At 52.2% G+C, this 23,750-nt stretch overlaps 1 protein-coding gene and 1 long non-coding RNA gene across 3 annotated transcripts in view; both read right to left on the bottom strand.

The window, feature by feature from the left end:
• NFILZ (NFIL3 like basic leucine zipper) overlaps nt 1-13,095 on the bottom strand; it is a 21,131-nt gene extending 8,036 nt beyond the window's left edge. Inside the window, exon 1 of the mRNA XM_034657644.1 lies at nt 12,966-13,095. The gene's annotated coding sequence lies outside the window, so the exon portion shown is untranslated. The remainder of the gene's footprint in view (nt 1-12,965) is intronic.
• An 825-nt stretch (nt 13,096-13,920) lies between these two features.
• On the bottom strand, nt 13,921-23,653 carry LOC117801838. Of its 2 annotated transcripts, XR_004624572.1 has the most exons (4): nt 20,559-23,653; nt 20,081-20,287; nt 18,783-18,831; nt 13,921-14,039 (listed from the first exon to the last, which is right to left on the bottom strand). It is a non-coding gene; the product is annotated as an uncharacterized LOC117801838 (long non-coding RNA). The 2 variants fall into 2 exon arrangements; XR_004624571.1 differs by lacking the exon at nt 13,921-14,039 and having other exon boundaries at nt 18,713-18,831.
• Between the last annotated feature and the right edge of the window lie 97 nt (nt 23,654-23,750).

Below are 23,750 nucleotides of genomic sequence, written 5' to 3' on the forward strand. Positions count from 1 at the left end.
AAAGGAAGGAAGGAAGGAAGGAAGGAAGGAAGGAAGGAAGGAAGGAAGGAAAGAAGGAAAGAAGGGAAAGAGAAAGGAAGGGAGAGAGAGAGAAAGAGAGAGAGGGAGGGAGGGAAGAAGGAGGGAGGGAGGGAAGGAGGAAGGAAGGAGAAAGAAAGAGAGAGGGGAAGGGAGGGAGGGAGGAAGGAAATATTTGGCCCTCCTTTTAACTGCCAGTCGAAAATCATGAAGCCTACCGCATTTCCCTTTTTGCTTTGGCCACCAGGAAACTTAGCACTCAGTTTTAAGATAAACTGCAATAGCCTTCTTGATTGGGAAAGCAGTTTTTCTTCTCCAATGTTATTATTTGAATTTAGTCTTTTGCTCTGTGCTAACAGCACTTGGCCTTAGTGTCTGTGGCTGCATAAGATCATTCAGATCACGTATGAAAGAGGATCGAGGAATAAGCCATCAAAAACAACACTCCTCAGAACTCTGACCATGATTCTAAGTCCACGCTTCCCAAAGTATGTTGTCAAGAATCCCAGTGCCAAGGGTGCTCTGCCAAAAGAAAAAAGAAAAATACAATGCATTTGAGAAATACTGCATATCTTATTCCCTATATAAGAATCATTAAAGGCCCTGAGAAGTCCTGCAAAACACACACACACACACACACACACACACACACTTAACCTTTTTTTGATTTAAAGGTTCTCAAATTTTTTTGCCTACAAAATATTTACTTTACAAAATACCTTGGAATGCATATTTATTCATTCATTCATACAGCACAGTGCCAGGTCCTACAATGGTTACTAGGGCAATAAAGGAAGGGTTATTGAGGTCACTCACCCTAGTGGCCAAGAAGTCCTAGTCACCAGAGAGACTCCTGTGCCAGTGCCTGGTACTCCCTCTGAGAAATCCTGGCTCCTGGGGGTACTCCAGCACCAAGACCCAAAACCTCCTCTGAAGCCCAACAGGCATTTGGGCCCCCTGCCCACCTGCTGGTGCTTGCTGCAGTGGGAGGCAGCCCCACACTGGCCCACGTCACGTGGGCTAGAGAAGCATCTGCAGTCCGTGGACCCTGAACCACAGGAGCCAAGTGGGGAGCCCTGGGTTTGCACCTGCCTACTGCTCACACCTGGACTTTGTTCCTGGCAGCCAGACCACCTAATACATGCTTGTTCAGGAGGCCAAGTTCACTGACCCCTTTCAGATGTTGAGGCCACCACACCTAGCAGGAATGTATCATCCTGCTTACAGAGAAGAAAACCGAAGGTCAGGAGCTTACATGGCTGTCCTGGGGATACTCAGCAAGTTCACAAATAACTCTGACTTCCCTCCCATCCCCTCCTCCCAACATGGTGAGGGCCACCAACCACTCTAGCCCCAGAGCCACTACTGACACCCCTGACATCCTCCTCTCCTGGCCCCATTCACCCCACCTCCACCAGTTCCCCATCCATATGGGCACGCACCCCCTCCACACTCCCCACAGCCCTGGCCGCAGCCCAGCCATCTCCTAGCCCACCTGGCCCCCACCCACTTCCAAATCCACCAGCAGCCCAGAGGAGTCTTTTCCAACCCTACTTATCCTCAGCTTGGAGACCTCTGCGGTGTGCTTATGAAAGTGAGAGTATCTTAGACTCCTGAAAACAGTGCTCATGTGCACCTCAGTTCACCCCCTTCTCCACCCTGGGGTCAGGGAGTAAATGGAGGAAGACACTGCATGAATGTTTTTTGGAATGAACCGATGAATGTCTGAGTGAGTATTTGAATAAATTAAGGAGTAAAATGCAAGTGAATGAATGAGTAAGCAGATGAAGTAATGCTCGAGAGTCAGGGGCCCTGAGAGTGGGGTACGGCAGCCTGAATGAATCCTCTCTCCCTGCTAAAGGGCTGGGCAGGGGCCTTCCACTGCCAAGACAGATCTTCTGAGCCCCAATCAAGACAAGCCCCTAGACAGGCTCTCGCTCAGAGTCTCTCGTCCCACCAGTCACAGCATCCTCCTGCTGCCCACCTGGCCCTGTCGAGGGCCCTCAGATGGTGTCCTGACCACCACTCCAACTTCAAGGCTGCTGGCAAGAGCCCAGGAGTTGATGTGCACCAGTGTGGAGCATAGCCCAGGGCCCTGGGGCCAGCATCCGAAGGCACCATCCTGGCTCAGGGAGAGAGGACAGAAGAGAAGCGCAGGCAAGCTGAGAGACAACTGGACCAGGGGCCAGACGGGCTAGAACAGGAGGGGATGAAATGCAGGGGTCCCCTAAGACCAAGTCAAAACCAGCAAATGCCCAAAGGCAGCGAGGGCTGGTGGTCAGGTAGAGGAGGGACCGAGGGCTCTTGCGCCAAGCCAGTGAGGTAGATGACAGCTAGTCTCACTGTGCAGCTCCCTTCCTGAGTACCCCCTCCCTGTGGCTTGGTCTGAGCCCCCCCTAACCACCACCCCCCACCTCCACAGGAACCCAAAGGGAGATGGGGCAGTAGATAGCTCCGCTGCCTGAATTTATTTAGAGAAGACACAGCGAGGGCTGGGCTGGGCCTTCCTGTGGTCGCTGAGGAAGCACTCAATGGAAAGCAGTGAGTCAGGGGCACTCCTGTGCAAAAGCCCACAGCAGTGGCGAATAAGGAAACAGGAAAAGGGTCTCCCCCAGAGACGGCCCCAGCCAGTTCCACCCCAGGCCCATCAGCCTCCACTGCCTCCCTGACCCATGGCCATCAAAGCTCTGCTTGGTTTTCTGGACTGACGGGGAGCTCATTCACTGCAAGTCAATCCACTGCCAGGCTGTGTGAGCTCTCACGATCAAGGTTTTCCTGGAATGGAGCTAATACCCACCTTCGCCAGACCTTTCCCTGTTAGAATTCATCCTCTCTGTTCATGGAAAACTCCTCCTCCCTTTGGACCCTTTGATGGGTTGACGCTTACATCCCCCCAGCCCCTACTCCAGTCTGCTTTCCTCAAAGGAAAGCAGCTATGTTTGTTGAGTACCTACGAGGTGCCAGGCATGAACAGTGTCTCACTTTGCACTTACCACCTCTCAGAGAACAAAGTTCGGTCATAACTCTCATTTGACAGATGAAAAGACAGAGGCTCTGAGAAGTCAAGTTCCCAACTCAGCATGGCCAGAAGGCAGGCGCAACAGGCTTCGGGGCTCCCACATTTCTAACACACCAGATTAAACCTTCCTGGCTTTCCCCGCTTCTTCCACTGAAGACACAGTTTTGAGTTCATTTAGAACCTCTGACAGGTGGAGATCAGTGTCCACAGAGGGAAAAAGGATCCAGAAACCATACAGCTAATAATGGGACAGGGCTGAGATAAGCGCCCATGCTGTCGGGATGATGCAATGGATGGACAGAGTTAAGACCTTAAGCCTGCTTGAACTGGGTTCAAATCCTCCTTCCTAGCTAAGTGCATTTGGGCATGTCACATCACTTCTATGAGCTTCCAATGCCTCCTCTAAAATGAGGGAAATAGTAGTACCTACTTCATTGGTTATGTAAAGAATAAACAAGATCCTGGGTGTTAAAAGCCGGTACATAATAGTAAATGATCCACATGTCTACTTTTTATTTGATGGTGGTGGTGGTGATGGTGGTGGTATTAGAATCCTCTCCCACTAGGGCTTCTGCCGAGCTGCTCCCATTGTTATTTATGTTGAAAATACCTGTGAGAACCCTGAGACCACTCATCACACTGAAAATGGACTTCCTTTCAACATAGCGGGCCAAGTACACACTGAGGCCTTCCCATTCCTCCCCAAACACTTAGAAATGACAGGAAAACACTAACTTGAATGAGGCACCAAAGAAGTGCCCTATGAAAACGGTGTGCCCCCCATATAAGTACAGGGCCCCTAATATATAAGATCAAAAGCACACATTCTCAAGAGACTCTGACCAAGGAGAAATATCCTGAAGAGATGAGGAATTCATGAAGTTCCCACAAAGCCTCCCACTGGGAGAATTTACATCAGAGGAAATGGAGATCATTGGCACAATCTGAAAGGAGTTTTGCAATGAATAGATTGAGGGACTCAAAAAGATAAAGGATGGAATATTAGCCATGAAACAAGAACAGGAGGTTATAAAACAAAAACAGGTAGATTTTTAAAAAAGAATCAATCAGAGCTCAGATATGAAAAATATAGTTGCTAGAAAATGTAAGAAATAACTTGCCTACCAGAAAGGGAAAACAAGACCCAGAACTGGGAAAGATTCACATGGGATTTTAGTGGCAGAGACAGACCCAGAACACGGAACCCAGATTTTAGAAGACCAAACTAAGGTCAAACTCAGGAGCTGAGCCTTGGGGCTGTTTGTGGAAACCCTCTTCCCAGGGTGTCCTGTGATTCCTTCCCCCCACTTTCTTGGGGTTTTTTTCCTTTTTTCCCCTGTATTTTAATGTTGCTGTTGAGCTGGACGCCATAGCTCCTACCTCACAAAGAACAGAGTTTCCCTCCCCTGACTGGTCAGGGTGGGAGAATGGGTATGGAGAAATGGCCAGCGTTCTCTTCCAAAATTAGAATTGAATTAAACAGAATCTGAATGTTCAAGAAAGGAGTTGACTGAGTGAAACTAAGAGAAATAGCCGATACTTGCCATGAGATGCTGCACAGATGACTTAACATCTTTGAGCCTCAGATTCCTCAACTATAAAATGGGCTCAAGGGACCATGTCACATGCAGATGTTTTGGGAATTAAATAGAGAGTTGTACATACAAGACACCTGGCATATCCAGGAGGTATTACATGGAACACCTCTCTGGAGCTCAGCAACACTCTTTTTTGAGCCCATAGAAACCCCAGATGAGGGCAAAGCTACAGTCACTTGGGCCACAAACAGATGAGAGAAATTTAAAACTTTGAAAGGACAAAAAAAAAAGGTGAGAAAAAAAGATGAATCAAAGGAGAGAGGATAGGCTGACTTACAAATCCCCCACCTACGTGGTCAGAGAGCAGCCCACAAGCTTTCCCTTTGCTCCGTGCTATGAGGGGAACTAAAAATGACCACAAACTCTCCAGTGGGTGTAAGCCTTCTTAATACTCACAGGCAAGAGATGACATTTGTGTGGCCAATGCACATCTGGAAAAATTGTTCACCCCCTTCCCTAACAAGAGAAATACTCATTTGTTTTCATCTACGCAATGAGATAACAGTTTTTTTCTGGCTGAAATTGGCAAAGATTTAAAAATGATAAAACCCAATGCTAGCAAGGATATGGTGAGATGGGCACTTGTGTACCTAGAAGGCAAAGGTATAAACTGCTTCCTGGCAAAGCAATTAAGCAATATGAAACAAAGTTGGACTCATACCCTGTTTAAGGAATGAGAATATCACTGCTCTCCCACCTGGATCACTATTCCAGCCATCTTCTTATTCTGGCCTCAGGAGCCCCGGTATCCCTCCTCAAACACACTATTCCAGCTACTTAGAACCTCTTTTGTTTCCTGAAGAGGTCTTCTCTCACCTCTATATGCTGTCCCTTCTGTCTTAAACTTTCTTCCACTTCTCTCACCTCTTCCCCAGCCAAATCTTACTCATCCTTCAGGACTGAGCATAGATGTTACCTCCTATAGCAAGCCCACCAAACTGACCCCTCTCAGCTAAGCAAGGAGTCTTTTCTGGGCTTCCAGCATCCTGTGGGTTTCCACCATCACCATGGTGATCACTGTGGGTCTATGACCCCCGTCCACAGATCTCCAGAATAGATACTTGATAAATAACAGGAGGGAAATATTTGAAAAAGAGGGTGTACTGGGTGTGCTCTGTGTGGCCCCAGAAGGTAGAGCCAGGACCACAGATTAGGGAATAGAGATGCAGGTTGGAGTCAGAGTCTGACATTTTCTAGGGGTGCCTGGGTGGCTTAGTTGGTTAGATGTCCAACTCAAGTCATGCTCTCATGGTCATGAGATTGAGCCCCACAACAGGCTCCACGCTGAGCATGGAGCCTGTTTACAATTCTCTCTCCCTCTCTCTCTGCCCCTGCCCCCCCACTCATGAGCACTCTCATTCTTTCTCTAATAATAATAATAATAATAATAATAATAAATAATAGTTAGTGAGCTCGCTAACCCAGCAGAAGCTGCCTCGAGAGGTAATGAGCTGCCTGTCACAAGAGGTGTGCAAGCAGATGATTGGAAACCACTTCTCTTGCTCTGACTTCTCCATTCCTCCCTGCCCAGATTCAGGGGGCCAGGAATGAAGAAGATACCCTCCTCCCCAAGTTGTTCCACGTGGCTTTCCTCTGACTCAGAAGACTGCCCAGGGAGGTCTATGGACCCACAGAGGCTGTTCCCACGGAGCTGATACAGCCCAGCCCATTCCTCAGAAAGGCCACAGAGTCCCAAGAGGCTGCACTCTCACGGGGTTTGGGGAGCCTGATGGAGCCTTGGGGCCCTCTCACTCTGAGAAAACCCCTGCCTCATAAAAGCCCCAGTGAAACCAACCTCTAAAACCGAGAACCCTCTGTGGGAACTCAGATTTCAAGGGGAAAATGCAAGGCACTCTGGGACTGCGGCGGGCCCTACCCTCTCCTCTGCCCCCTCCCGGGGCCCATGGAGAGGAAGCCGTTGGTACCTCTGTGCCCAACCCACAAGCCCAGCTAGAGTCCCAGATTCAGGACCAGACTAATAGGCAGGAAGGGGGTGGGGCAGGCGACAGGGTGTCTGCCACCCGTGCTGTGATAATGACACACTGCATGGCCTTAGACAGGGGCCGGCTGCTCTCTAAGCCTCAGTCTTTCCACTATCAAATGGGTACAAGATTGGTGCCTGGGTTGGTAAGCAACCCAGGTACGTGTTTAGTCTGAAAACATAGTAGGTGTTTTGTTCTCGAATTCTCTGAGCTTCAGGTAGGTCCCTGGGGCTCATGGGGTCTGATCCAATGGCAGGACAGTGCCCCCCAGGAGCGTTGACCTCCTGAAACTGACCAGGAACAAAATTCATCTCAGGGACTTTAAGTCTTCAGCTCCCAGCCACAAAGATCGCTCAGGCTCCACCTCCCCCTCTATCCAGCCCAAACCAGAACAACCCCCAAAATGAGAAGAGCCCCAGATCTTGGGGGCCCAGGCACACTGGGGCCCAACTGCCTGGTGGACATCAAGGCCCCCTAACCAGCCTGGAGGTGGTGTCACCAGGAAAGGGTGAGAGCATCTGGCTCCCATCACCACCCAGACCCCAAGGAAAACAGTTCAGAGGTGCCGCCTGTCCAGCCACGTCCAGGACCCAGCCAGCCCCTGCTCCCACTCAAGCCCCGGGTCTCTCTTCCGGGCACCTGAGTCCCCTAGTTCCCCCAAAGGTGTCCAGACACCATCCACCCACACATCTCATCAATCCTGCTCCAAGCCTCGTGGCTGTGACTCCTCGCTCACTCCGCTCCAGCCACACGGGGTCTCCTCCCTGCTCTGCCAACACTCCAGGCACGGTCCTGCCTCCCGGCCTTCACACAGGCTGTTCCCACCTCCTGGAATGCTGTTCCTCCAGATACTCACATATGGTCCCTCACTCACCATCTCCAGATCTCTCCTCCTCCGGTCTGTCCTGACCGCCCGGTTAAATCCCCACTCCACACACACCCCTTCCTGTCTCTCCTTATCTTGCTTTGCGTTTATTCAGGGCACTCACCACTCCCTTACCTTTTAGTTACTGACTGATTGATTTGCTTAATGTGCTTCTCTGCCGCTAGAACACTAGCCCCTGAGGGCAGGGACGGCACCTCTCAGTGTCCCGGCGCCTAGAACAGCGCCTGACACACAGTAGGTGCTTCATAGCCCTTTGTTGAGTGAATGAATGAACGTGAACGATATGTCAATTCCCGCAACTTCTCTGGGAGCCAGGTTGGCCTCCTCTTGCCACAGAGGCTCAGGGAGGTCACACGACTGACCACACAGCTGGGCCTGGAACCTGGGCAGCTGGACCCCAGAGACCACCTTCTGGAGACCTGAGATGCAGCCAGAGGCATAGCAGACCCCAAAGGCACCTTGACACCAGGACGCAGCTCCTGGTTCTGGATTCGGTGCCCAGGGAGCCCCAGGGCTTTGGGCTGCTTTCTGTGAAATGGGACCAGAGCACTGAGAAAAAGAGCTTCCGGCTCTGGGAGCCCTGCCCTCCACCCCAGGGGTGGCTGTCCCTCCTCCATCCCCCGGAACTGCACTCAAAGAAACATCCCGCTTTCCCTGCGCCGCCCCCAAGCCTGGAGTACACCACCGTTGCTGGAGACAGGCAGGGCCTGGACCCTGTGACTTCTCTGGGTTCCTGAAACACCCACCGGCCTCAGCCAAGCCCTTTCTGGGTGCCCAGCTCTGCCTGTGCTAAGCACTTTATAGACGCTCTCTGCCAGACGGATCTTCTCACCACAGATGATGCCGTTTTCCAGTCCAGAACCCTCAGCGGATCAAGACCACGCTCCTTCGCCCTACCCATGAAGCCCCCACACGGGGGGCTGGCCCCCTCTGTGCTCCAACCACTGGGACTCACCACGGGGCCCCTGTACCTACGGTCCTGCTGTTTGGACCGCTCCTCCTCCCCTCCCCTGGTTTCCTCACTCTCATCCTCTGATTGTAACTTCTCTGAGAAGCCCTCCCGAGCTTCCCAGGCGCCCCTACTCTGCGCCCAGTGAACGTCAGGTGTTCCCGCTTCTCAGCATTTATTATCCAGGTAATTTTACATTCACTTGTGTAACTTACTAACATCTCTCTTTCTCCAGTGAGGCCAAGGCCCGTGTTTCTCCTCCCCAGGGTATCCCCGCTCTAGGGCCTGGCACAGAGCAGATGCTCAATAAACACTTGAATGAATGATTGTGCTGGGTCCTGTATCGTCCCCAGGCTCCCATTCTACAGGTGAGGAGACTGAGGCTAGCTCCCGACTCCTCCTCTTCACAGCCTGCCCCCCACATCCCCCAGGCAGCCTCCTACCCCACCTCCAGCTCTGGGACAGTGGTTCGGACGTTTGTCAATATTTGGTTGTCATGACAAGGGGAGAGTGGGTAGAGGCCAGGGATGCTTTTCAACACCTCTCAGTGCCCAGGACAAAGGATCATCCAGCATGTGATGGAGAAACCCTGCTTTAGGAGAAGTGCCTACATCCTAGCCTGATTGATAAAGACCCGGCTGGGCCGGGGCCCTGGGGGCCATTCAATCAGAATGAGTGGCAGCTGTGACACAAGGTCCCAGGATAGCTTTCGCCTGGACCCAGCGGCCCCTGTTCCAGCTATTTAAAAAAAAGGGGGAAAAAAGGCACCATCAAAAGACACTAACCACAGAGCAAAAAGGCAACCCACAGAATGGAAGAAAATATCTGCAAATCATAGATCTGATAAGGGGTTAAGAGGGGAGGGGTTGGGGGAAGGGGATAGCCTGGTGATGGGTAGTAGGGAGGGCACGTATTGCACNCATCAAAAGACACTAACCACAGAGCAAAAAGGCAACCCACAGAATGGAAGAAAATATCTGCAAATCATAGATCTGATAAGGGGTTAATATCCAGAATATATAGAGAATACCTACAATTCAGCAAGAACGACCAAGAAAACAAAAACAAACAAACAAAAAAAAAACCCTCAAAAATTGAGCAAAGGGCCTGAACAGACATCTCTTCAAAGGATATATCTAACAAAATAAAAGTTATTTTTTAAAAAAAGGAGATATCTAATGGGCCAATAAANTGCATCGGAATCTGGGGATGTACTGTATGGTGATTAACACAATATAATAAAATAAAATTAAAAAAAAAAATATCCAGAATATATAGAGAATACCTACAATTCAGCAAGAACGACCAAGAAAAAAAAAAACCCTCAATTAAAAATTGAGCAAAGGGCCTGAACAGACATCTCTCCAAAGGATATATCTAACAAAATAAAAATTATTTTTTAAAAAAAGGAGATATCTAATAGGCCAATAAGCCCATGATGAGAGGTTTGATATCGCTAAACATTCGGGAGGAAAGCTGGCCCTCGGACAGTGCGGGTGTGAGTGGACACACGCGGGTTCCTTCATAAACACTGTCCCGGGCCGTCAATGCACTTTCTCTTCCTTATGATTTCCCTAACAACACTGTCTTCTCTCTGGCTGACCTCTGTACGAACACAGCCCGCGATCCATTAACATGCAGACCAGGCATTCATCGACTCTTGATGTCATCACGAAGGCTGCCGGGCAGCAGCGGGCTGATCGTAGGTTTTGGAGAGCCAAGCGCAGTATGCGGATGTTCAACTGGCGGGGGTCGCGCCCCCAGCTCCCGTGTTCAAGCGTCAACCGTACGAGATACAGCCTCACACACGTGAGGACACTGCTATCAAAAAAAGAGAAAACAAAACGAAAACAAAAACAAAAGCAGAAAATCACCAGTGCTGGCAAGCATGTGGTGAAACTGGAATTTTCGGGCATGGTCAGTGGGAATATAAAATGGTGCAGCCCTTCACTGTGGAAAACAGTATGGGGGTTCCTCAAAAACTTAAAAATGGAACTACCATATACGATCCACCAGCTCCATTTGTGGGTCTACACCCAAGATAACTGAAAGCAGGGACTCCAAGAGGTGTGGGCACACCTGTGTTCACACAGCATGATTCAGTAGCTAAAACATGGACGCAGCCCCAGTGTCCATCAACACATGAACGGATCAACACGACGTGGTCCACTGACACACTGCAACATTCAGCCTAAAAAGGAAGTACGTGCCGACACCTGCTGCAACACGGATGGAGGACGTGTGCTCAGTGCAATAAGCCAGTCACAAAAAGACAAATACCATCTAAATCCACTGATACGAGGCCACCAAAGTAGTCAGAGACACGGACAGAAGGTAGATAGTGGGTGCCAGGGGCTGGGGGTGTCTGGGGGGTTGGGGAGCTGGTATTTAATGGGGACAGAGATTCAGTTTGGAAAGATGAGAAAGTTCTGGAGACGGATGCTGGTGGCAGTCGCACATTACAGATGTATCTAATACCACTGAGCTGTATACCTAAAAATGGTTAGGATGGCAAATTTTATGTTATGTGTATTTTACCAAAGTGAAAAAAAAAAGGAAAAAAGAGGGAAACACTGCAAGTGGCCATGTCTGGAGCATGGGCCAGCATGTCTGCAGAACCTAACACATCCAGCCCTCCAGGGCTCCCACCTCTCATAGCGTAAAAGACCAAGTCCTCCCCAAGGCCCAAAAGGTCCTGCATGACCTGCTCCATTCCCTCCCTAGCCTCCCGCCTCCCTGTGTCCTCCCTGTTAACTCCACTTGGGCCACAGGGCCCTCCTTATTGTTCCCTCGACACTCCTGGCCCAGTCCTGCCCCAGGGCCTTTGCACAGGACATGCTGTCTGCCTGGAGTGCCCTCCCATTTCAATATCTGCATGGCCAATTCCTTCTCTCAATGCCCATGAGCCTCTATGAAGGACAGGGTTCTTGCACCCACCCAATCCCCTCTACATCAGACTTGAAGTTTGGGGAGCAAGGCCTGACCTAGGCAGTGGGTGGTCTCTGAGATATAAACATCCAGGCGGTGTGCACCAAGTGAACCAGTGACTTCCACCCTCAGGGCCAACCACGGGTGGGTGCGCAGTGTCTCACCTGCTCTTCCCATCTGAGCAGGGCCCAGAGGCCCTCAGGCACCTGCCGCCCCCAGATGGTGGGCGCAAAGCAATTGTTCGATAAACACGTGGGTGAAAATGCATTGTGGAGGGACGGAGGAGAGACAGAGAGGAAGAGAGAGAGATGCAGAATGAAAGAGAAAAGGCAGGAAGGGCAGAGAGGGAAGGAGAGAGGGAAACCAGCAAAGAGAGAGAGAGAGCAGATAGCCACTAACCCACGAAGGACAGCCCCACACACAACAGACCCCAGTGAACGACAGCCAGAGGTCTGTAACCACGAACTGTCTGCACAAATGCTCACTCCCATCCTCACAGCCACTGGAACCTCACAGCACTTACACTGGACCCCAACAACCCCCAGATCTTTACCACCAGTGCATGCCCACAATAGTCAGACCCCACAACAGACAGACCCCGAGCACACACACGCACAGGTCTGCACAGCAGCTGGACCCACCTAACCACCACTTCCCGGAACACCGTGGGACCACCCCCCAGTGACAAACCCGACCCTCCCTACAGCCAGACCCCTAGACGACCACACCACAGCAGACCCTCCCAGATCCCCACACACCCTCTTCTGAGACCCCGGCCTTCCCCCCAGTGCCCCCCCACACACACTAATGGGTATAGTCACCCATAATGACCAGCACTATCAGGTCCTTTTCGGGGTTCCATAAAGCCTGTGCTTTTCCACCCCTAAGTGCTAACCAGGCGACGACGGCAGCTGTCCTCAGACTCCTGATGTAGGGGACAGGGGCCAGGTATGGGGGCAACACCCAAAGAAGGAGCAGAGAGGAGGGAGCGGAGGTGGGGTACACAGGGAAGGTGGGCTTTGGAGGCGGTGGGCTGCATAGAGAAGGCAGCCACTGGAGGGCCCCCCAAAATAGACGCAGGCATTGGGGACTGAAGCCACATGCTCCCACCCGCGCCTGTGTGAGGCCTGGCCCTGGCCGCCACCCCACTGGCCAGCCCTTCCTGTCCCGTCCCCAGGGCCATGCAGGGTCTCCCTCAGGGCAACAGGGTCTGAGCAAACAGAGCCCAAGAGAGGAGAGGAAAGGCCCCTCCGATTCGGAGAGAGGCCTGTTCTCCCTCACCCAGCCCGGAGCGGGGCTTGGATGAGGCCACAGAGGTGTGACAGACAGTGACAAAAGAGACACACAGGTATGAAGACACACAGAGAGAATCCCCAAGAGAACCAGAGACCCCGAGACACAGGGAGAGATGCAGAGAGAGAGATCTAGGGCAGGAACGCTGGAGGGAGCAAAAAAGACTCAGAGACAGTATGAGAGAGACAGCGAGAGGGACGGAGATGGGTGGGGGAGGGAGCAGAGGTCTGGGTGAGGGTCCCCAAGGTTCCCCTGGAGCCCTGGACTTCGGGCAGCCCAGGCTGGCCTCTACCTGCACACGGGGCTCACTTCCCAGGTCGCCGTTTCCCCAGCAAGTCCTGCGTGAGCCACGAGCCACGCCACGTCAGCTGCACGGGGCCTCCAAACTCCTCCGCGGTGGAGGGAGTCACCAGCACTTCCGTAAAGGTGACACCCCAGCCCCCAGGCTGCAGCTCGTGGCTTTCCCTGCAGAGCTGTCCCACTCGCCTGCTGTATGCCCAGGGAGCAGGTGCTGTGGGCTGGCTCCAACTGGGGGGGGGGCCGCTGGGGTGCAAACAGCCCCACCAGAAGGACACCGAGGGAGGGGGACCTGCTGGCCTCACCACTGGGGGCCCAGCAAGGGGGGGGTGGTCTGGATGGCCAAAGCTAGAGCATCTCCTCCCACCCCCACTAAAGCCCTTCTAGAAAGATCAGAGGAGCCAAAGGAAGGGTCCCTTTCTATCCTTCCATGTGAGGATGTTCTCCTGCTCAAACACCCTCTGTGGCTCCTCATTGCCTTTCAGATTTTCTAATTCCTTGCCCTGGACATACCCTCCCTGCCCGGTCTACCCAGCAGAGGACACAAGCACAGAGTATTTTGGAATGTGCCCCCAGGGGAAAGTGAGACTCAGTCTTTAACTTCAGTATGAGTTTTCTGAGTGGACATCAGTAAATGGGGATGGAAGGTATTCCAGGCAGAGGGAACAGCACATGCAAAGGCTTAGAGGTAAGGACCACATGGATGTGTTCGGGGGGATCCTGGGAGAAATGGGTCAGAGCTGCTTGTAGGAAAGCCCTCGCACATGGCCCCTGGACGTGAACAGACTGCAGGGGCAGGGTGGGGGCTGGAGGTAAAGAGGAGCCTGAGGCACACCCCACGAGCTCTGCCCCCCACCTTACCCTCTCCTCATTGGATTTGAGGAAGATTGACGCCAAAATGGGATTGAGCGGGCCTTGATTTGGGAACAGCGGCACTTGGTGGGCATAATGTGGAACTGCACCCTCCTTCGTGGGTTCATTGAGCCGTCGTGGTTTCGTTGATTGCAAGCCCAGCCACGTTCCCGGTGTATTTGACACCCAGACGAGGTCATCTTTTAATTCCCCCTTCCTACAAAGTAAATTCACCTTCAGCAATAATCATGAAATGAAAAATTATAGTAGCCACAAAATAAATACAGATGGTGAAAACGTAATGTCCAATACAAAAACACTTTATGTAAAAAGCGGTCAGTAACTAAGTGAATTTTAATAAAAGTGCGAAGTGTACACTTCGATAAGCCACTAAGCTGCACCACTGATGTGGCATTCTACTTTCTTGATTCATTCATTAGTGTTAAACCAAAGAACAATTTTTTTAAAAAAAATAAGTTTTCTGCACTTTAAATACCTTACAATTTTATCCATTACACCTCAGTAAAGCTGAAAAATTAAAGAAATAAAAAGAATAAATTTCCCTTTTTGAGACATCGCTCAAACTCAGCACTATAGTTCATGTATGAAATAATATTTACACTTACTTGCCAATGAAAAATATTGTGTCTCATGGTTCGCAATCCTTTGCTGTTTTAATAAACACAAATAAAATCTCCAAGTGGTCACAGAAAAATACAAAATGATAATTATTACTATTAATAATATCATTATTATTATGTGCTGCCTCCATGATTATGAAGTGTTCTGAACTGTTCTAATCACTTTACACATAATAACCTTTATTCCTCATCCAAACCTGTGAGGCAGGTACTATTGTTACCCCATCTTACAGAGGAGGAAACTGAGGCACAGGGGAATCAACATAATGGCTCAACGTCCAACAAGGAAGGGATGGACTGAGGTATGAGCCAGAGCATGTGTTCCTGACGTCTGGATTCTATTGGCCTAAACTGAGGTCGGGAGGAGGGTGCCCTGAGGACATGGCTCAGGCGACCAGAAGGAGAAGAAGATGGGAAAGTCGGGCAGAAGGAACAGCAACGGTGGGGGGCAAAGTCAGGATAAATTCGGTGATTTGGTGGAACAGAGAGGAAGCCTATGGGACCGGAGCTGAGTGAGGTGGGGACAGCGAGGGGAAATGAGGTAGGGATGGCAGCAGGGGCTGCCTTGCATAGAGCCTCGGAGTCCCACTAAAAGCTCTACACAAGGGAGGAATGACTCTGGTTTCCTCTCTTGCTGTGCTCCCTCTGGCATCACCTGGAATCAGTCAGAGCCCCTTTGGGTGTAAATGACAGGAGCAAGAGGCTGGATCTCACACAGGATGAGGCGTCCAGACATCCTGGCTCTGCCCACCGCAGCTCTGTGGCCTTGAGAGTATTGCTTTGCCCTCTCTGTGCTTCGGTTTCCTTATCTGTGCAATGGGGATAACAACAGGACCTAACTCAGAGGGTTGTTGGGAGAATTAAATAGGTTAACCCATGTTAAGAGGTTAGAATAAGGGTCTGGATGTAGCAAGAGCTACATAATGTCATGTATCATTATCTTCATTATCAAAATAAAGATGAAAGTCTGACGGCTGCAGGTGAGGTTTGATCCAGGTGCTCACAAGATATCATCAAGGCTCTGGTGTCTTCCCTCTGCTATCCCAGGCTGCCTGGGCTTTATGTCCTGATTCCATACAGCTGTTAAAGTCCCTGTCCCAGCCCTGCAGTCCACAACACGGTCACTGCCATTTCTCCCATCCTCAAACCATGCTGTCTAAGGCCAAATTGAGGGTCTCTTCCATTTGACCCAAAGAAGGAAAAAAAGCGGGTGAGGGATGTGAGTCCCCAGAATCCCCAGCAAGTCTCCTTGCCTCTCATTGGCTCTGAGGGGGTTACATGCCCACTCTTGAGCCAATCGCTGTGGCCAGAAAGACGAGGTAGTGGCCGGGAGCTGGGGTTGGAGCCAATCACAGCTGAGGATCGGGGGCGGGGGTGGGGAGTGCGCGGTCAGAAAAGAAATTCAGGGTCCGAGCTCTGCTTCAGCTGCCCTGATGGGTTCCGTGCTGGAGTCCTGGAGAGTCTCGCACCTTGACTCGGTTCCCCACTCGGCTCCGGCCCCCACACTTCACGTCAAGTTGATTCCAGAGCAGAGAAGTGAGGGGACCAGCCTCCCCTTCCTGGGGATCACTTTGGGGCATTTATTCTCATCGATACCCCCCAATGACCCACCCCCTTTCCGAGTTTCCACCCTCGTCCCCCTTGTCCCGGGGAGGAATGAGGCCGTTCACACAGGACAGAGGCTGAGTTTACTTTGGCCTTGAGAACTTGCTGTCTGGGGGCTTGTAGGGTCTTCCTTCAGTGGCCAAAGGAAGGGGGTTCGTCAGTGTGAGGAACACCCCTTCAGCGCCAGAAGGATCCGGAAATACCAGGGCGGGACCAGGCTACACAGTCTGTGTGAGTCTAAAAGGACCTGTCCTCTCCAGGTCTTCCTCCACCCACATCCATCCTCCCCCAGGGGCGGGTGTGTGTGTGTGGGGGGTATAATTTGGTTCTGTCCCCCTGGAGAGCCCTGACTGATAGGCCGTCTCCCTTACCTCTGCCAAGCTTGGTAGAGGAGAGGAGTTGACCCCAGCCAGAGCGAAGGCCCCGGGTGTTAAGGGGAAGCAGAGAAGTTTAAGCCCGGGCAGGAGGGTCTCCAGCCCAGGCAGGCGGAAGCTCAAACACTCTTATTCTTGGCCCCCTGTCCAAGTCCCTTGCGCCCCTTGGGCCCCTTGGCCTCGATGGCAGAATTGTACCCCTCTACCATCGGGAAGTCTAAATGATCCCCCCACCCGTGGAGGGTAGGACCTAGTCAAGTCAGGCCACAGTCCACACCCCCAGAACCTGACCACAGGAAGGGTGTCAGCAAGCACAGCAATTAGGGGGTCAAAAAATCAAGTGGTGCCGTGTTGGGGTACTGGGTGACAAAGGGACTCTTAGGTGTGAAAGTGCTGGGCGTTAGCCGTTGCCGTGTCAACCTGACAGAAGTACAGCTGTTGATGCGGATGGTGGGGTGTTGGCTGCTGAGGACTAGGGAACAAAACTCACTGGGTGTCAGGGCCACACTGCACCGGAGGGCCGGCCGCTGAGCACAGGACTCGGGCATACATACCGAGGGCTGGGTGCTGGTCTGCCCTGTCCAGTATCTGGTGGGAGCTTGGTGGGCTTGGCCAGTGGGGCGCTGGGGGATTAGAGGAATAGGCTGTGGATCTCCGTGAACCATGCAGAGTGTTGGAGGCAGGCCCCGTGGGTAGGTATTGGGGTGTTCTGGGTGTTTTCTGGTTGCAGCTAGTTAATAGAGGCTGGAGAGGGGACATACTGCCCATTAGGGTATCCATTTGTTGGACCATTTTGATGTTTGGCTGCCAGACCTTAGATGGCAGCCAGTACCTGGGACATAAAGGGAGCAGGCGTGTTGGAACACCCACACGTCACGTGACTAGGGACAGCACAGCAGCCCGATTGGGTGAGCCTGCCGCCTGTCGTCTGATGAGAAGTTGGGGTGCTGACAGTGGTGGGAGTTGGGACATTCATGTGTTGGGCCAGAGATGGGGAGTCTGCAGGCGATGAGTGTTAGGGTGCTTCAGTGTCGGCCTGAGTAGTGAGTTATTGGCACCGGCTGATGGGGAAGTGGGACTTGAGATGCTGGAGTATTCCATGCCCTGACTGTTGATACCACGTGTGGGATAACAGGACGCTGACTTGTTCGAGTATCGCAGGGTCAACGTGTTGGATGCCAGCTGTTGGGAGACGGAGATTGCAGATGCTGGCACACAAAGGTTCTGGAAGCATCCACAGATTGGGTGTGGGGCTTGGCCCACATACTGCAGAGTTGTGTATGGATGTGAGAGAGCCGGAGGTGCTGAGAGCGGAGGGCGAGGGCCTTAGGGTGGGACTGCACCGGCCTGAATTACGTTGGGAACCAGCTGATCAGGCACCAGGCACCGGGGAGAGCAGGCTTGGACCTCCCGCCCCTGGTCCAGGGATGGATTCAGCCAGTCCCTTTCCCCGACGTGTAGACCCACCAGCTGCTCGTGAGTGTGAACATTTGGGGCAGACACCCTCACCTACCCTTCCCACCCAGCCCTCGCCTGCCTTGTAGGGCATCTAGCCATAAAAGGAGACCTCACCGATGGTGACTCAAGAAGTCCAACTGTCACAAAGGCTGGAGAATGGGGGACAGTTAATGCACTTCGGTGCACACCCATGGACCAGCCCATCCCCACCTCTCTGGAGATGGGAGGTGCTGCTAGGATAGGACACAGGTACACTCACTAATGTCAGCACCCAGTGCCTGGGAGAGGCCAGAGTGACCTTGGCATTGCCTTGTTGACAAGGCAGGACACCTGGAGCTGCTAAGAGAGTAAATCCTAAATGTTCTCACCACAAATGCTATGGTGGTGATCGGGGTAATCATTCTGCAATATACAAGTGTATGAAAGCATCCCATTGCACACCTTAAACTTACACAATGTTATAGGTCAATTCTATCAAAGCTGGGGAAAGAAGAATGGGTACAGATTAAACTCAGGGGGACATGTAAATGCGTAGCAGTTGCTGATGGATTAAAAAAACTGAATCATGCATCCAAAAAATATTTTTAATAAAAAATTCATTTGGGGGCACCTGGGTGGCTCAGCTCATTGAGCGTCCAACTCTTGATTTCAGCTCAGGTCATGATCTCGGGATCGTGGGCTCAAGGCCTGCGTTGGCTCCACACTCAGCACAGAGTCTGCTTAGGATTCTCTCTCTCCCTCTCCCTCTGCCCCTCCCCCCCTTGCACGCACACTCTCACGCTCACACTCTCCCGCTCACACCCTCCCTCCCCCCCAAATAAATAAATAAAATCTTTAAAAAATAATAATAATCTTTTCTTACTCCCTGAATCCCCTACTCACCCAGAGTGAAGAAATCCGGCTAAGATACTGGGAATCCGTGCCCGGGTCCCTTTTGGAGAAACAGATGGTAAGATTTCTGGATACCTCAGGAGTGTTCACTCGGACTGACTAGACAGGATCTTATGATTAACTACCAAGGACGCAACTTAAAAATCCAGTGTGATTTAGCCCAACGCTTCAGAGAAGACCAATTTCAGGAACTTTCATGAAAAATGACAACAGGGGGCGGACCGCATTCTGATTTAAACTATTTTATGTTGGGGTGAGGGTCTTTTCCAGCAGCACTGAATATTTGCTATAGACTCTTCTCCTTTGATTTGCCACACGCTACAATCGGACTGCTAAAGGAATGCTCAATGGTCATGACTGTGGTGCTGTTAACAACAGTCGGCAGACGTTACCTTCAATGTTTGGGGAAAAAATCTAAATGCACTGATTATCTAGACGTAGATTATAGCTTGGAACTCTTTGAACATTTAGAAGAATGAGAGAAATCTGACCAAAGAATTATTAAAACCAAGTTAGAACTTTTTTTAAAAAAATCATCTTATGCCATAATTCCCAAACTGACACCTCTGTTTGCATCCTAGGTGATCCCTGGCGACATCTCAAAGGTCATGTGACCTGGCTGTCTTCCCCAGCTCAGTTCAAGACACATCAGTTCTTCGCTGGCTCAGACCAGGAGCACAGGGGAACCCTCAGCTCCTCTCTCTACACCTTTATCCAATCCCTCAGCAAACCCTAGAAGCTCCAGTTCAAAATCTAACCAGAATCAACCCACTTTCCCCCTCCTTGGCCCCACCTGGTCCATCCTAGCATGGCCTACCTGGACCAGCCCTGGTCCCCAGTGCCGCCTTTGCACCCACAGTCTGTCCTCCCCGCATCAGCCACCAGAGGGCGCCCGTGAGCACCTGAGCCGGGAGCAGCCCTCCAGGGCTCCTACTTGCCTCACAGTTAAAAACCCAAGTTCTAACCCCTTCCCCGTTTCCTTCTCTCCCCTTCACTCACTCTGCTCCAGCCTCATGGGCCTCCTCATTGTTCCTCCAACTTCCAGGCACAGTCCTGCCCCAGGGCCTTTGCATGGGCTGTTCCCATGCCTGAACCACTGTTCCCCCAGATACCAACAAGCTCCCTCCCTCCCCTCTTTCATATCTCCTCAAAAATCACCTCCTCAGAAAGTCCTCCTCTGACCCATAGCTAAAATAACCACATCCCTCCTCTGATTCATTCTCTCTCCTTCTTATCTTGCTTTGTATTAATTCGGGGCACTGATCACTATCTCCTATCTTGTTACTTACTGATTTGGGTAGTGTTTGTCTCTGCCATTATAATGCCAGCCCTTGGAGGGCAGGGAGGGCTCCTCTCTGTGTATCCAACGTCTCGAACAGACCCAAGTGTCTGGGATCAGATCCCAACTTCACCCCTGCCCAGCAGACGGGACCTGGAGCAAGTTTCTCATGTCACGTGGAGATCGTTACAGTCCGTGAGCTCACACAGTGATGGGCCTGCAAAGTGACCGGCTCATGTCTTTGCCAGGTGTCCTCGCCTACGCATCAGCATTTACCCAAATGCGTGTGTCCACAGGTGGGCATGCACCTGTGTGTCCACACACCTGTGTGTCTCTACCTGCCGGCGGGGCATGCACACGGAAGCAAATGAAGTCAACCGCCCCAGGCCAGGCCGATCCCCCTCCTCCTCCCCAGCCAGACCCAGGGCCCAAGGACCCCACTCCAGTCCTGGCATAGGCCGCACCACACCCCACCTCCACCAACTTACCTGGTTCAGAAGTGGATCTTCCATCAGAGTTGAAGGTGTCCATCTGTCTCCGAAGCTAAAGCTCGTGGGTCAACAGGGCCCCAGCTGAGGGGACCCCCTGTGGCCGCCATGACACCCACCGTCTTTGGAGGACTCCACAGAGACAGTGCTGGGAGGGGGCCCTCTTCAGCTCCACAGAGGTCCCCTCCCCTCCATCCCAGTCCCTGCTGGGGTCAGGCTTCATCTCCCACCCACCCAGCTCCATCCCGGAGCCCCCACCTCTGAGATGCCCACCTGACCCATGGGGACCACTGTGGATGGATAGGTCAGGAGTCTGAGACGAGGAGCCTTGGGAGAGGCAAGAGGGATAGTGACTGGTGTGGGGAACAGGGTCTCCCCCCCCCCAGCCCCTGGAGACTCACCTGAAGTGGCCAAGGCACCATCACCAGGCAGGCCTTTACCATCTGGGGGCAGGGGAGTCCGGGCAGGGGCTCCTCTCTTCCCATCACAGCACGCCCCTCGCCCAGTGCTGGACAGATGGGAGAGCAGGTAGCTTGGTCCCTCGGGAATGCACCATGTGCCCACCTGGTCCTGACCAATGAGCTTTCGGCATCGATTGGGGCAGCACAGGCATGTCCTTCTCTTTCTGGATGGAGAAGCAAGGGAGGGCATGTCACCCCTGCAGCTGCCTAGACTCTCTCCTGCAGTGCCCCCCTTCTGGGTCTCAGTTTCCCAAGCACACCTGTGGGTTCCACACACCAGAGCCAAGCAGCAGGGACTGGGGGAGACAGGGCAGGCTCCACCCAACCTCCAGAACTCCAAGTACCAGATGCAGAAAAGGAGGGGACAAGGGAATGGCAGGGTCACAGGCAAACACTCGGTTGTCCATAGTAGCCATTGGCCATCCACAGCCAGACACCTGGCCATCCACGGCAGGCCCTAAGCCACTCACAGAGGGACAACACTGCTTCCCTCGCACGGGCTTGAAACCATTCTCTTGGAGAAAGGAAGGGAGTCATTTCCATACCATTAGTTTCTTGTGACCGTTTGTGACCATTCTAGGGCTCACCGGGCTAACGAGGTGTCCGCAGGCTGTGTTCCTTTCTGGAGGCTCATCAGGGTTGTTGGAAGACCTCAGCTCCTTACGGTTGCAGGGACTCAGGTCCCATTTCCTAGTTGACTGTCAGCTGAGGGCCATTCCCAGCTTCGAGAAACACCTGCACGTCTTGGCTCGTGTCCTCAGCTTCAAAGCCCACAGCAGCAGGCCAAATGCCTGTCACCCTTCAAGTCCCCCTCCCCTTCTTCTGTGTCACTTCTGTCCCAGCTGGGGAGGGTCCTCTGATTTTAAGGGTCCACGTGGTTAGACTGAGCCCACCCAGATGATCAAGGATCACCCCCTCATCTCCAAATGCGGAACTGTTATCACATGTACAGAATTCCTTTTGCCATGAACATGGAGGGGATCATATTCAAGGTTCCAGGGATTCCGTGCACAGTTTGGGGACTTTTGTGGCTGCCACACACACATGGACAGGGGTCCATGGCCAGCTCACCGGGGACCTCCAGGCGAATCAGAACCAGTCACCTTGCCGTCGCGGTGCACTTCAAAGCCACCGCCGTAGACTGACTTGAGCGCCCTCTGCTGGACAGCAGTCAACCCAACCGTACAAATCCACCTTGCCCTTGTGCGAAGGAAGCCCCTCAAAGCCGGGGCCTTCGGGCAGAGATAATCTGCACCCTCGCCCAAAACATATACACAGACCGACTTGGAGATGCACGCCCACTCCCTCACATCCCACAGTGAAACCGGTTGCCCTCTCCCACCGAAGAGTTTTGTTTTGAGTCATTGGTGCAAGGGTCGAGTCTGGGGTTCAGGGAAGATTTCCAGCCGAGGAAGGAGGACAGGTCATCCTGGAGGGGGGAGGAGTCTGTGGACTTTGTGGGCAGCTGGTCACAGTCACTAAGGGTCACACACAGGGTTCCAGAAGGCTGGTGGACGGTAGACCACAGGAAGTAGCCTCTGGGATGGTACCGGCCTCAGAGCTGCAAACCCTCAGACAGGGCTCGGGCTCTGCTTGTAAACCTTCGTCCACTGCACTAATATTTAGTAAGTGTTAGCCTCATGCCAGGTACTGTTTTAAGGCAAATGGTAGACAAGGCAGACATGAGCCCACCTTGCCTGTGGGCCTTTTCTTAAGCCAAAGGACAGAGAAATAGCCCCAAAATTGCCATGGCAGGGGACAAGAGGGTGGCTGTGTGACCATCCCATCCATCCCTAGACAGCATGTTCCACTGAGGACAGTGCAGTTCCCAGGCTAGCCCACAATGGTCTCCACAAACCTTAAGGCAGGTGAAAGGTGGAAAGGTTTGGAAGGGAGGAGGGAAAGACGGGAGGAAGCCGGTGGGTGAGGAAGAGAGCCCCATGACAAAGAAATGTGAATGTCCCATACAGAGGAGGTCCCTTTCCATAACTAGATTGGGGTCTTGCCTGGAGGTTATTGTCTCTTCTTTTAAGAAGCAGAAACACCCGTTAGGGTCAAAACACTCCACGTTTAAAGCTGATAACTCAATACCCAGCCACTCACCAACAAACATGGGGCCCCGAGAGACCGTGCATGACGCCTCCGAGACCGTGCAGCCCCAGCTGACCCCCCAGCTAACCGCAGTCCCATGAGGGGACCCAGGCATGCCCAGCAGAACCACCCGGCTGAGCCCAGACTGCCAACCCACAGAATCAGGTGTTAATAAATGATGGTTGGTTTAAGCTAGTACATTTTAGGGTCTTTTGTTACACAGCTAAGGTGAACTGATACAACGTTCAAACACACTCTCTTTAGAAGACACACCCACTTGTGAAAGACCAGCCAGTAGTTCTCTGACAATAACCACACGGACACAGACATTGTGTGGTCAGTGCCACACATTCTATTTTATCCACCACAGATGCACTAGGTGGCAGGAATTGTGTGGTTCAAACTTCTACATAAGCTAGAAGTTCAGGCTAAGGAATCAACCTGTGTCTCCACTTAAAAATATATATATTGGGGCGCCTGGGTGGCACAGCGGTTAAGCGTCTGCCTTCGGCTCAGGGTGTGATCCCGGCGTTATGGGATCGAGCCCCACGTCAGGATCCTCCACAGGGAGCCTGCTTCTTTCCCTCCCGCTCCCCCTGCTTGTGTTCCCTCTCTCGCTGGCTGTCTCTCTCTCTGTCAA

Source organism: Ailuropoda melanoleuca, chromosome 4, assembly GCF_002007445.2.
Source record: "Ailuropoda melanoleuca isolate Jingjing chromosome 4, ASM200744v2, whole genome shotgun sequence".
In the NCBI taxonomy this organism is placed as follows: Eukaryota; Metazoa; Chordata; class Mammalia; order Carnivora; family Ursidae; genus Ailuropoda; species Ailuropoda melanoleuca.